The sequence below is a fragment of the Centruroides sculpturatus genome, unplaced genomic scaffold, assembly GCF_000671375.1.
Source record: "Centruroides sculpturatus isolate CEXI.00-Female unplaced genomic scaffold, Cexi_2.0 scaffold175, whole genome shotgun sequence".
NCBI classification, from domain to species: Eukaryota; Metazoa; Arthropoda; class Arachnida; order Scorpiones; family Buthidae; genus Centruroides; species Centruroides sculpturatus.
The window spans coordinates 660,430-673,804 of NW_019384486.1; the positions used below are offsets into that span (position 1 = coordinate 660,430).

A 13,375-nucleotide genomic window follows, 5' to 3' on the forward strand; every position below is an offset into this window, starting at 1 on the left:
ACCTGACAAAAGGTTAACATAGAAAATTGCTTTGTTTCAAAGTTTTTCCCAATTTAGGCAAATTTTTGTTTTATTTAGGTTTAGATTCCATTTTAGACACATGTTTTACAGTATTAAATTTAATGCAAGATAGCAGCATAACTGGCCTATATATAATAATTGTGTAATTAATTGGCTAAGTTTCAATCTGTTAGTGAATCTGGTTCTATTGCTTTTATATCAATATAATTTGAGCTTAGTTTTCTATATACTTAATTATTATTTATTATGGAAACCAAACTTATCTAAACCAACTTATGGAAACTAAGCTTAATATACACTGGTCTGCAAAACTTAAGCAATGATTGTTTTTTGTTGTAACTGCAAGAAATTACCTGGGAGACATGAAATTCAGAATATAGACACAGTACAGTATTTTGTACTTAAAGGATGATGAAAGTATACTAGTGCAAAAATGAATAGAATGCATACAGTATCAAAGCCATCTTCTTATTGCAGTCTTGCACTGTGTGAGCTGATTGCACACATTTTATGTGCCCTCACATCACCTGTGATGTCATTTTCCTGCATACAAATCACTTTTCTACTGAATTGTGTGCTCATTGTACTGTCGCAACAGGCTCTTTTCTATTGGGTTGTTTGGAAAGTAATTTTTTTTTTTTTACCGTTATATGGGTTAGTCGTATTTTTCCCGCCATTTTCATTCTAAACCGTATTATCATTATATATTTTGACAGCTAGCATTTTAAGGCTTATTTGTAAAAAATTTTGTTTGATTCTATGCAATTGTTTATTTTTTGTGTCCCATCAAATATGGAAGATTGAAAGCAGCATTTTCGGCATACTTTGCTCTTTTATTACCAAAAAGCAAAATGCTGTTCAAGCAAGAAAATAATTGTGGTACATGTATGGAGATGATGTGTTGAGAGAAAAACAGTGCCAAAACTGGTTTACAAAACTTCGTTCTGGCAATTTCAATATTGAAGATGCACCACATTCTGGATGGCCAGTTGAAGCCAATGAAAATAAAATAAAGGTACCAATTGAAGCAAACTGCCAAACAACAACACACGAAATCACTAAGAGATTAAATTTGTCAAATTGAACTGTTTATGATTACTTTGAAACAAATTGGTTTTGTTTCAAAGCTTGATATATGGGTTCTGCACGTTCTTAAANATGTTCTTGATATCCAAAGACCTTTTCCATTTTTATATTTGAAGATTTCTGATTTATAGTAAAATTTAATATAGAAAATTGCTTTGTTTCAAAGTTTTTCCCAATTTAGGCAAATTTTTGTTTTATTTAGGTTTAGATTCCATTTTAGACACATGTTTTACAGTATTAAATTTAATGCAAGATAGCAGCATAACTGGCCTATATATAATAATTGTGTAATTAATTGGCTAAGTTTCAATCTGTTAGTGAATCTGGTTCTATTGCTTTTATATCAATATAATTTGAGCTTAGTTTTCTATATACTTAATTATTATTTATTATGGAAACCAAACTTATCTAAACCAACTTATGGAAACTAAGCTTAATATACACTGGTCTGCAAAACTTAAGCAATGATTGTTTTTTGTTGTAACTGCAAGAAATTACCTGGGAGACATGAAATTCAGAATATAGACACAGTACAGTATTTTGTACTTAAAGGATGATGAAAGTATACTAGTGCAAAAATGAATAGAATGCATACAGTATCAAAGCCATCTTCTTATTGCAGTCTTGCACTGTGTGAGCTGATTGCACACATTTTATGTGTCCTCACATCACCTGTGATGTCATTTTCCTGCATACAAATCACTTTTCTACTGAATTGTGTGCTCATTGTACTGTCGCAACAGGCTCTTTTCCTACAATTTCATAGCTGTCTTCTTAAAAATTTATATCGTTGCTTAAGTTTTGCACATCAGTGTATATAATACTATAATAATTTTTTGATTAGCTAAAAAATTAAATTATTTTCTTGTAAAAAGTATAGCCTAGTTTATGTAGTTTTTACTGAGAAATATTGAAAATTTATTTTATCTTTTATTATTGAATTGCATATATAATACATTATAATTAATGAAAGGAAAAATAAACAAAACATACTAACCTTATTGTGCTTTGCACTTCTTTTTTGAAAATTATCACTAACAATTTTAGTCCATATCTAGGACCTTCTTCAGGCATATTTTCGAAAAAAGATTCTATAACAAATGACGCATGCGCACATATTTAAAAATTCATAAAAAGAAACATTTGAAATTTGAATACATTAGAGCCAAATTGAACACCACTAACATCAGAAAGAGTCTTTTTTCAAAAATCTGCCTGAAGAATGCTCTAGACATGGACTGAAAATGTTTGCCCTTATTTTTTAAAATTATCACTAAGTACAATAAGGTTAGTTTGTTTTGTTTATAATTAAATGCTTTGTTTATTAAATTTAATGTAAATTAAATTTTTGTAAAGCATTTCATTCTTTATTTTGTTCAAATGTTTGAGTAATGTAGGCTTGTAACCTGATTATATGATTCATTAATTAAATGTCTAGATCTTTATGCTGTGAAGGTGTCTAGATCTTTGAAGAAAGTAAAGAAGTGTCTAGATCTTTATGCTAGCATAAAGATCTAGACACTTTCACAGTGAATAAATATATTAAAACAAATATTTTTGACTCATTTAATTAATGAATCATATAATCAGGTTACAAGCCTACATTACTCAAACATTTGAACAAAATAAAGAATGAAATGCTTTACAAAAATTTGAGCATATTATGTAATAGTTTTTTTTTATTTTTTTTCTAATATTGGAATATTTTAGGTATGTAACCTGATGATGACTTGTTAAATTAGTTGAAAATGTTTAAATATAATTATTTACTCTTAACATATCTAAATCTATTTTGTTTGCTAATAATCATATTTTAAAAACTTTGTTTAATTCAGGGGTGTCCAGCCCGTGGGCTGCATGTGGCCCAAGGCAAGTTCCAATGCGGCCCAATAAACGTGTAAACAAAACTGACAAAATGTTTTAATTTTTTTATTATTTATTTATTTCAATGGCAAAAACTCAAAAAAAAAAAGTTTTACAAAGCCGTAAACCTTTATTCATATTTTATTTTTGAGTGGAAAGGAAATATTTTCAAATACTTGGAGATGTGTGAATGAGGAAGGATTATTAAATAAAGCTGGAGTTGTGACTCAAAGGATTATAGACCCAAATTTGGGAAAAAGAGGGAAAGATGAAAAAGGACAAAAGATGTAGTAGTGAGAAAGGTTAAATAGATCTTCTGTTAAGTAAATATGGACCCTTAATTTTCCAACCTTTCTCACTTCTTTATCTTTTGTCCTTTCTCTCCTTTCCCCGCACTTGGGTCTATAATTATTTGATTCACAACTACAGCTTTAGTATTTTTTCTAACGCAAGATTTGGCTACATTGCGCCAAATGTGGCTACTTTTTTTTGTTTGACGTAAAAAATATCATTTGGTGCTTTTGGCTACTTTTTGGGCTACATATTATTTATAATTATATTAGTTGAATAAAAATGCACTTTAAAATGGTGTTTTGTCGCTTTTTATTAATTAGAGACCCAAATGTAACAAATATTTGTGCTTTTCAAATAAATTTCCGTTTGTCTCTTTTATAATAAATGACTTTATCTATTTCTAAGTAAAAATTGAATGTGTCTGTAGAAGTAATGTTTAAAATATCCTTTTTCTTGATAAAGTTTTAATACTTGTTATTATAATCTAGACATGTTAATTTTTAAATATACTTGTATATTGGGCCACAAGTATATATTATATGTACTTGTGGCCCAAAACTCTTTGACTTCTTCCAGTGTGGCCCAGAGAAACAAAAAGGTTGGACACCCCTGGTTTAATTAGTGTTTAAATTTATTATTTTATGAATTAGTAAACATAGTGTTATAAAAAAAGTATATTATAACTTTCAAAATTATAGAGGCTGTATTTTCAAAAGTGTAGCAACTCAGTCTTTCTGTACATAAAAATGTTTTCAGCATTTATGATTAATGCAGTGGCATGCTGTGACATTTGATAGTAGGGAAGCTGTGTTTCTGTAAGAATCCGACTTCCAGGGACAATCAGTTAATTGCGCATCAGTTATGGTCAAGGGTCCATTCATATCATTTGTTCGATAAGCCAGTAAAAACCGTAGACTTCTCTAAATGTATTTTCAATATCATATTTACATTCTGAATCGCTAGCCACGATATAAGGGCTAAAATTATAAATAAAATAATAAAAACTTACTTGGTGAAATAAAATGTGTGATGGATGTACAGTACATACCTGGTACAAAATATTCTTCAATTATATTAATATACTTTTAAAGAAAATTATAATTAAATATAGTTTTGTAAAGAAATGTACATAAAAATAACATAAAATCTTCTTTACTTTTTAAATCTTAAAACAATTCACTTATTCAAATAGCTTCCTACAAGTGACTAATGGATGGAATCAGAGACAGTCCTGGTAGGTGCGTGCAAGCGGGCTGCCAAATCCCAAGGGTGCCGATACCGATCAATGTGAAATATCTCTTTTGTCGCATCACTAGTATATCTCAAAGGACACGACCGGGCTGTTGTAGATTTTAAATGTTTCTCACCATAGCTGTAAAAATCTAAATATGTTAAACTTAACAGTCATTTGTTTTCTAACTAATTCGTTTTAAGACCAGGATCAATGGAAATTTCCAAAATTTACAACTTTTCGGTGACTCTCATTGAACTGGAAAAATTTCTGTCTTTATTACATTAATAATACGAAGAAATCAGTCTCCACTGTACTCGGTTAGAGATGGTTCGGTTAAGCTTTTGTTTATGTCCCAAATTCCCTAATCGCTTAATTATTTAACTACTTCTTAAGTAGAAATAAGTCAAAACCAGTTACTTTGTACTCGAATATTTGTAATCTCGGGAAAAAAGTGGAAAGACAAATTTTTACGACAACTGATACATAAATCGTAAATTTAAGGAAAATAAATTCTATAGCTTTTTCTGAATCGTGAATCTCTCTCATTCATTAAATTTAGTCGTAAATGATGCTGTCAAAGTAACAGTTAATTTTTTAACATTATACAAGAATTGTACATGTTTTTTTCTACATCCCCTTAGAGATGGGACATATGAAATCGTAATATCACTGGTTTAATATTGAAATCCGTGAGTGATATAAAATCGGAGAGCGAAATAAAAATATCAAATATTTTAATGGATTGTTTTTAACTCCTGTCAACTATACAGAACTATCATAAAAACATACCAGTAAATTCTTATTGGTTGGGTTAAATTATAAATCTACTCGTGATTTGCATAATTGTGCGAGGGCGGCCAAATATCTAGCGGGCAGACTGCTAGCAGGCCAGAACTGGTCCTGGATAGAATTGGATGTGGCATACATGTAGCATCCACCAGCTAAACCAGGTGAGGTTGATGCTCTGTAAAGCGCATGTGCAAATCTGGCTTTTTGGATGCTGACGATGCAGTGCTTCCACTCTGCCATTAATATTCGAATATACAATAGCAATCTTATTTTTTTTTCACATGTAGTATAGAAATTTGTAATAAGATACATAATGTGGTTATAATAAAATATTGTGCAATTATTTTTATATAATTAAAATTAATATGTATTTATTTTTTAGAAAATACAAGGGAAGCTGCGCATCCACCGCTTCCAATGACAGCACACCACTGGATTAATGGTATTCAGACTAACTTTTATTTTACAAGGTTAAAATTTTATTTAAAAAAAAATCCTTAAAAGTTGTTAAACTTTGAAAGATGGCATATTGATGCCAATTGAAAGTGAATAAATTCAATTGAAAGATCTGAAGCATAGTGTTGCTTTTTATGGGATTTATCATACAGAAGACTTGGAGATGACAGGAATAAAACTACACTTTATAAGTGTTATGACAATACAAAGTTTTGGGTGTCAAACCCCTCATCAGTTTGATTCTCTTAGTTTTACCTGTGTTTTGTAGACATTTTAGTTGTACAGTTTATAACATATTATTAATTAATAACTGAATTTAGTTGATTTCTATATGATGAGACTTTTAATAAATTTATTCCTTAAAATAGTTGAAGAACTATCAATGCTTTTAACTAGTATATAAGATATTCTAGCTGATAATTTATTCTGAAATACTTTATAATTCTTAGAGCATAAAATTTGTATACAGATTGATTTAAGTTAAAGTAACAAACTACTTTGTAGGAACCTGCTTAACCTTTGTTTTTCTAATTTCCAAGTTCTTTCGAACCAATCAGGCTCATCTTTAGAAGCCTAATTGCAATGAATACAACATTGAATTTCTCAAGTATTTATTTGAAACTGAGAATTGCTTGCAGATGAGCCTGATCAGTTCAAAAGTACTGGGCATTAGAAGAATAATTTTTTCTCAGGTTTGTGTCCAAAAAGTAGTTTGTTACTCTAACTTACATACTTTATATAATTTTTTTTATTTAAAGTTTAATAACTGAATTATAAAGAATTATTGATTAAAAAAAATATATGTATTGTATACTATGTAGAAAGAACAATTACCTGTTGACCATGAATCACATGATGATATAGATGAGGAGAAACCAGTTATAGTTGTTTTGAAGCCAGGTGATCTATCAGAAGAGCAAGTGAAAGAATATCAACAAGTCAACAAGCAAAGTATAGAATTTTTTAATAATTATTAAAATATTAACAAAGACACTCATTAATTATCCTTTATGAAATAAAAATTTATTTAAGGAAACAAATTTTCTAACATGAATAAACTTCAAATTTTTATGAATAAAGTTAACAGTTTGTTTTTTGTTTTTATCTTCATGACTAGGTGCATAGATAGACACAGGGTATTTCTACATCATCATTATTTGGAATATCCTATAGGCTGATACGCATTTTGGGCATAAGCTTCTCATCTGTCGGCATGATTTCCAGGATTTCTTATAGGTGGTGTTGACACATATACATTCTGTTTAAAATTACTTACTTACAGTTGAAATTGTTTTACTGTTAAAATACCATTATAGTTTAAAATATATTTACAATTAAAAGTACTACTACAGTTAAGATTTCTTGACTTAACATCAAACATCTTCTAGCATATATGGGACATCAAGAGTATATGCTAGATGATGTTCAATGTTAAGTCAAGAAACCTTAACTGTAGTAGTACTTTTAATTGTAAATATATTTTAAACTATAATGGTATTTTAACAGTAAAACAATTTCAACTGTAAGTAAGTAATTTTAAACAGAATGTATAGGTGGTGTTGACACATATACATTCCGTTCAAGAAATCCCGGAAATCATGCTGACAGATGAGGAGCTTATGCCCAAAATGCGTATTGGCCTATAGAATATTCCGAATAAAGATGATATAGAAATGCCCTGTGTCTATCTATGCACCTAGTTGTGAAGATAAAAACAGATAAAAGAAGACACGGTTTCAGAATACACAGTTAACAGTTTATGTTAAATGATAAAATTTCAAATAATTTATAAAATTTTATTTTATAAAAATTTTTATTGCTGAATTTCTGTAGATATAATTATAAATAATCTCAAAATCTTCAGCTTGTTGTTATCTTGAGGTTGGTTTCACAAACATTTTGCTAAAATATTGATAGTATGTTGTTATAAAGTACAGTATAACATGTGTAAATTGGAATCACATGGTACCAGATATTTTTTCCATTTTGGTAGTTTTCTGTATGAACAGGGCTGCGTTCAGTAATGCAGAACATCTAAGTTAGAATTCTGAGTGGCTTAGTGGGTGGAGCTAAGAATGTTTTGAGTATCATCGAACGATTATTCTTAGTTAGACAACTGGGCAAAGTGGTGAATGAAGTTAAAATTATGATTGCAAAAGAACTGGTTGAAAAGGATGAAGTAACCAATACAATTATTAAAATGGAAGCTGCGTCAGATCGTGGTAAAATTAATGAAGCAATTATTAATTGTAATCAATGAAATGGACCATTGTCTTCCTTTATAATGTATTCGGAATCTGTTATATTGACATATGATAATTTTACATTTCGAAGTCGTTTTAGAATGAGTTAATGATTTGAATGAGAGAATAACATTGTGATTGTTATAATAAAATACATTTAGTTCAAAATGAGCAGCCATCTTGCAAATCATATGATGAGACAAAAACAATGATGTCACTAGTAGAAGTTAGCATAGATAAAAGAAGCTGACTGAACTAGCTAGAATTCTAGCAGTGGGAGGAGTCAAGCAGTAGCTAGAAATGAGTTCAACATTGCAGCACAACTAGACTTAGCAAGAATTCTGCATTACTGAACATGACCCAGGTTTTAAGTATTTTTAAAATTTTTAAACTATACCAGATGAGTGTCACAATATACAGTTTGAATATGAAGGTCATTTGGACTCCCATTATGTTGTTATTTCACTTCCTGTGTCATTTTGAAGAATATCTGTTAAGAAATGTTCATTGTGTATAAGTATAAAAAAAAAAGCATTATATAAAAGGAAGAAAAATTTTATCGAAATTGTTATGATGTTTGGCTAAGATATAATATAGATATATTCAATGCAATAACAATTATTTAATTGAAATATTGATAAAATTATGCATTTTATATATATCATTATCTATGTTTACAGATAATGATTCTGAAAATAATTAATTTATTAAGAATCTTTATGTACTTTTTATTTTTATATTTATTTTAGGTGCTGATACAGATGAAAAAATTTTATTTCGTAAGCCTGAGAAACGTACAATAAATGAAAATAATCAATTAGATTGTTCTACTAAAAAGATAAAAGAAAGTAAACCTAATAAAAAGTCAGTGGATAAATCAAAACAAGTGAAAAATTCTAGTTTACTTTCTTTTGATGATGATGATGATGATGATGAAGAAGGAGAATAATAAGCTTTAGACGGTATTATTTTTAAATATATCTTTTATAAGTTCTTAACATAAATTAGTTTATTTTTAAAAGCAAATCTAAAGTTTATGAATTCTTTACAGATAGTTGTAAGAAAATTTTTTTTTCATAACTTTTAAATATTTAAAGATGATCCTTTTTAAAGAATTATACAGGCACTTCTCCTTTTTATGAATATTTAATTTATGAACATTTGCTATAAAAAATGTCACAGTAAATGTGTTTGATAAATTGATTATCTAGCACGATAAGAGATTTTTATTCTTTTGATGAAAAAGGAAAGTAACTTTGTAAACTTCTTTAACATATTAAAAAAATAGAAAAACCAGTTATTTATTGCCAGATTATTTCTTTCTACTTCATCTGTGGTGCTTGCAGGCCAATGATTCTCAACCTTATTTTGCTAATGGCTTTTTTCCTGGCCCTAATTTATCTTGGTACCCCCTCATAGCTGATGTAGTAATACAGATTATGATTATATTGGGCAGTGAAACTATTGATGAATAAACATTTATTAACAGTAAATAAAATAAATGTACTACTACATATTGTTTTAATTCTGTTACTTGTTTTATTTTCTCTAGTAATTAAATGTGTTTAACACATGACAAACAAAAACATGTAATGACCTTTAGGAATAGATTATATTTATAAATTGAGAAGTGTCTGTATTATACTAATATAAATATAAGATACTATAAATTAAAATTTCAAATACAGTAAGACTTTTCTGTATGACTACTTCTATGTGATCACATCTCTTAATGATTTGTTTTTCTGGAATGGAATTTTTTCCCTTAGGCTCAGTAATAATTTTATCTCTGTCTAAAGATCACACTTAATGGGAACTACCTCCCTGAATAACCACATTTTTGGAAAAGGAGGAGCTGAAGTCTACTTTCCACCAGTTCTGCCTTCTATAAATGGACAGGTTCTATTGTATAGATAACATATGTCCATTTCACATAAAAAATAAGAGTTAATCTTATTTTTGTCTTTTTAAATAAATAAGTCTATTTTTTGAGAATAGTTTTTTGAGTATGTACATTTATAGAGTGGTTGCTTTAATGATAGAGTTATAATAAGGACTTTTATTCTATAGATTGATTAAGTAAAGATGGGACACTTTGATTAGACTGATGAATTTTTTCCACTTTTTTTTGCTAATGGTCCTCTTCTGTCCCTAATTGATACAAAGAGGTAGGATTGCCAGAAACAATACTTCTATCCTTTCTTCTGAGGAAACTCATAGAAGTGACTAGATTAATGAAATCTTTAGTATCTGTTGAAGACAAAAACATGTGTTTATTCATTGAACTTAGAATTGTTTAGGAAAAAGTTATAAAAGAAAGAAATTAAAAAACTGAAGCAAAAATAAAATGTCTTCCCTTTTAAACATGTAATTACTATAGAGTGCTATATTTAATAGTAACAAATTTTTATGAATAAAGTTAACAGTTTGTTTTTTATTATTATTTACAATGTTATAAATGTCATTTTCAGTTTATATTATATGTTTACCAGGTATACTGGTTAATAATGTGGGTTTTGTAATCAAAGGAAACACAATANCAAAGGTGGTCACTCTACAGAGGTTTTACTGTAGTTTTATTCACATTTTATAAATTTAATTCAAAATGTATAAAATTATTAACATTTAGATAAGCAACTTGAATTTCACACAAATTAATAGACAGTTTTAAGTTTTAATAAATTAATTAAGGTTATTATAATTAGTGCTCAACACTCCTAATTTATGAAACAGGAAGGTTGAGCACAGGAAGAAAATAAAAAAATGGAGGAAGAATTGTTATAATTATAAAACATTTCTTTATAATAAATAATCTTTTAAGTTATGGAATTATGCTATTGGAATCATTTCAAATTTAGATGTATAATAACTACTAAATTGAAATGATGATTTGATAATGTAAGAAAATTCAATCATAAATTTCAAACACAGTTTTTTTAAATTATTGCATTTCATATAAAAATTAGAATATTTTTATAGCAATAATCAATTGTCATTAACATTTATCTCATATGCCTTTGACATTGTGATTGTGTTTTGTTTGCCAATCAATATGATGTTTAGTCTGTTATAATATATAAAACAATCTGATCTGACTGGTCCAATTATAGTATATTTTGTGTGCTATTTTCTAAGACTTGCAGTATGTATTTGTAATGTGGTTATTGGGTTTCTAATAGTTTATGTTCAAGTTTTTGATGCATTGTGTTCTTATTACTATTATATAATTATTATTTGATAAATAAAATAGAAATAAAGCAAAATAATGAAAAAGATTGAATTGGATATTTGACAGCTATTTGTATTTTCAATATTTGTGCAGTTTAGGAGATTCTGTCTTAAATCTTCAGCATCTTTTTAGATTTATTCTGTTTCATTTATTTTATAATTACATTTACAATGATCTGAAGATGACTATAACAAAAATTATATGCATCACTTAATATAGATGGGAGAAAGAAACATTTATTTTTGTGGAATGAATATTTTATATAAAAATTATTATTGGGATATTTATAGAAGACATAATGGGAGAAAAAAATAAAAATGAAAATATAATAAAAATAAAAAATAGATATATACCACTATTTGAAAAATTATTAATAAAATAATTTATAATATTTAAAAAATAACAATTATTAAAGAAAACAGTATATGAATGATAAATTACAATTACAATAGATGGTGCATGATCAATAAATGAGGAAAAAACCTTATCTCTAATAAAATTAATATGATGATTATTGTAATACAAGAAGTTAAACCATATAATGATCTTGCATCATCTGATAAACCAAAAAAAAAACTAACAGACTGGTAGAATTCTCTGTATTAATAGCAATTGGAGAGAGCAAGTCCACTATTAAATGGGTAAGTGATCATGCAGTTATGTAAAACTGCAGATAGTGTTTTAGGTAATTCAACAAAATGAATATCTTGACAAAAGATAGGCAGTTGTTGATTGGATATGTAAAGATGAAAGAAGGCTCAGATGAAAATTTTTGACGAAGAAACTTGTTCTTACAATTAATTAATTGTAGCAATATGTATAAATATGCAAAATTTCAAAAGAAATCAAAGTCATCAGATAAACAGAAATAAACTATAAATAAAAATAAAAGACTATAAATAATAATAATAATAATATAATACAATTATTTAATATTATCTATTTATATAATCTTTTTTGAATTTATTAAGAATTTTAGTTGTTGGTTTGATCCAACATTACAATAGAAGCCTGATTATCTGAATTATCCAAGATAATGTGAACTGATGCTACCATAGATAACTGAAAACTCAGATAAAACAGATGACCATAGCAATTTTGGATTAAAAATTATTAATATAAAAGATTTATATAGCATATCATTCTTTTTATAACATATATGATTATAAAAATTATGATTAAATTCACTAAAGTATAAAAAGAATAAAATTATATGAAAGAACATTTTTTACATCATTGATTATACAAATAATACATACAATAATTTTAAAAATAATAATGTGTATTGTTATAGTTACATTTTAATGCAAATGGTTTCTCTCACATTGAAATTAAATGATAAAAGGTACAAAAACAAACATTTTGTAATACATGTTATCATTTTAAACTTTTTTTTTTAAAAAGTCCTTTAGTTTTTTTTATAGCAATTCCATCCTTCTTTGCTGTAATATTCTGCAGTCACTTCAGCATCATTTTTCATGGGTCATTCTGGATATAATTAATAAAATTTATTTTTCTTTCATGATGAAGCACGAGATATGTTGGATGGATTATCAAGAGCATATCCTCCTAATACTAAAGATTAAGATTGTGATGAAGTAATTTAAAGATTTTCAGCTGCAAAGACCTAAAAAAATTCATCTGTGAAGTTATTTTTTGTAATGCATTAATTTTATTTATCATTTCAAATTTTAGCCTGAAATTGACAAAATGTAATAATTTTAATAAATTATAAAATTTTTAAAATGTATACATTATTTTTTATGTGAAGAAAGCGTATACAAAAAATAAGATAAATTGATTATTAAAGTAAAATTGTCTTATGATGCCCATAATCTTTCAATGTCTGTCTGTGTTTTACCTGCTACAAAAATCTTAGATTTTGAATTTGATTTATAATTCAAATATTTATATCCTCAAAGAAAACAAATGGTCTTTTAACAATTTTATAATTTTTAATGTGTTGAATCCTTTTTGAAAAACAAATCTTATTTTCAGAATAAAGAAACAAGATAACCAGCCTACCATTAAAAGAATCATAAAAATAACTTCAAATCTAATAATTTTGAGATTTTTTACACCTAAAACTAATAAATACTATACTTCTAAACAATTTTCAAAACTTAATTTTGTTAAACTGTGTTTGATGTTTTAAATAAG

At 27.3% G+C, this 13,375-nt stretch overlaps 1 protein-coding gene across 3 annotated transcripts in view; it reads left to right on the forward strand.

Annotated features, from left to right (window-relative positions):
* The first annotated feature begins 6,273 nt into the window (after window positions 1–6,273).
* Window positions 6,274–13,375, forward strand: part of LOC111621610 (MOG interacting and ectopic P-granules protein 1-like) — a 58,913-nt gene continuing 51,811 nt past the window's right edge. For 2 of the 3 annotated variants that reach the window (XM_023363800.1, XM_023363799.1), the window contains exons 1-2: window positions 6,514–6,694; window positions 8,736–8,948. The gene's annotated coding sequence lies outside the window, so the exon portion shown is untranslated. Of the gene's footprint in view, window positions 6,695–8,735; window positions 8,949–12,745; window positions 12,929–13,375 lie in introns of those variants that run through there. The other variant, XR_002756102.1, reaches the window with a different exon arrangement.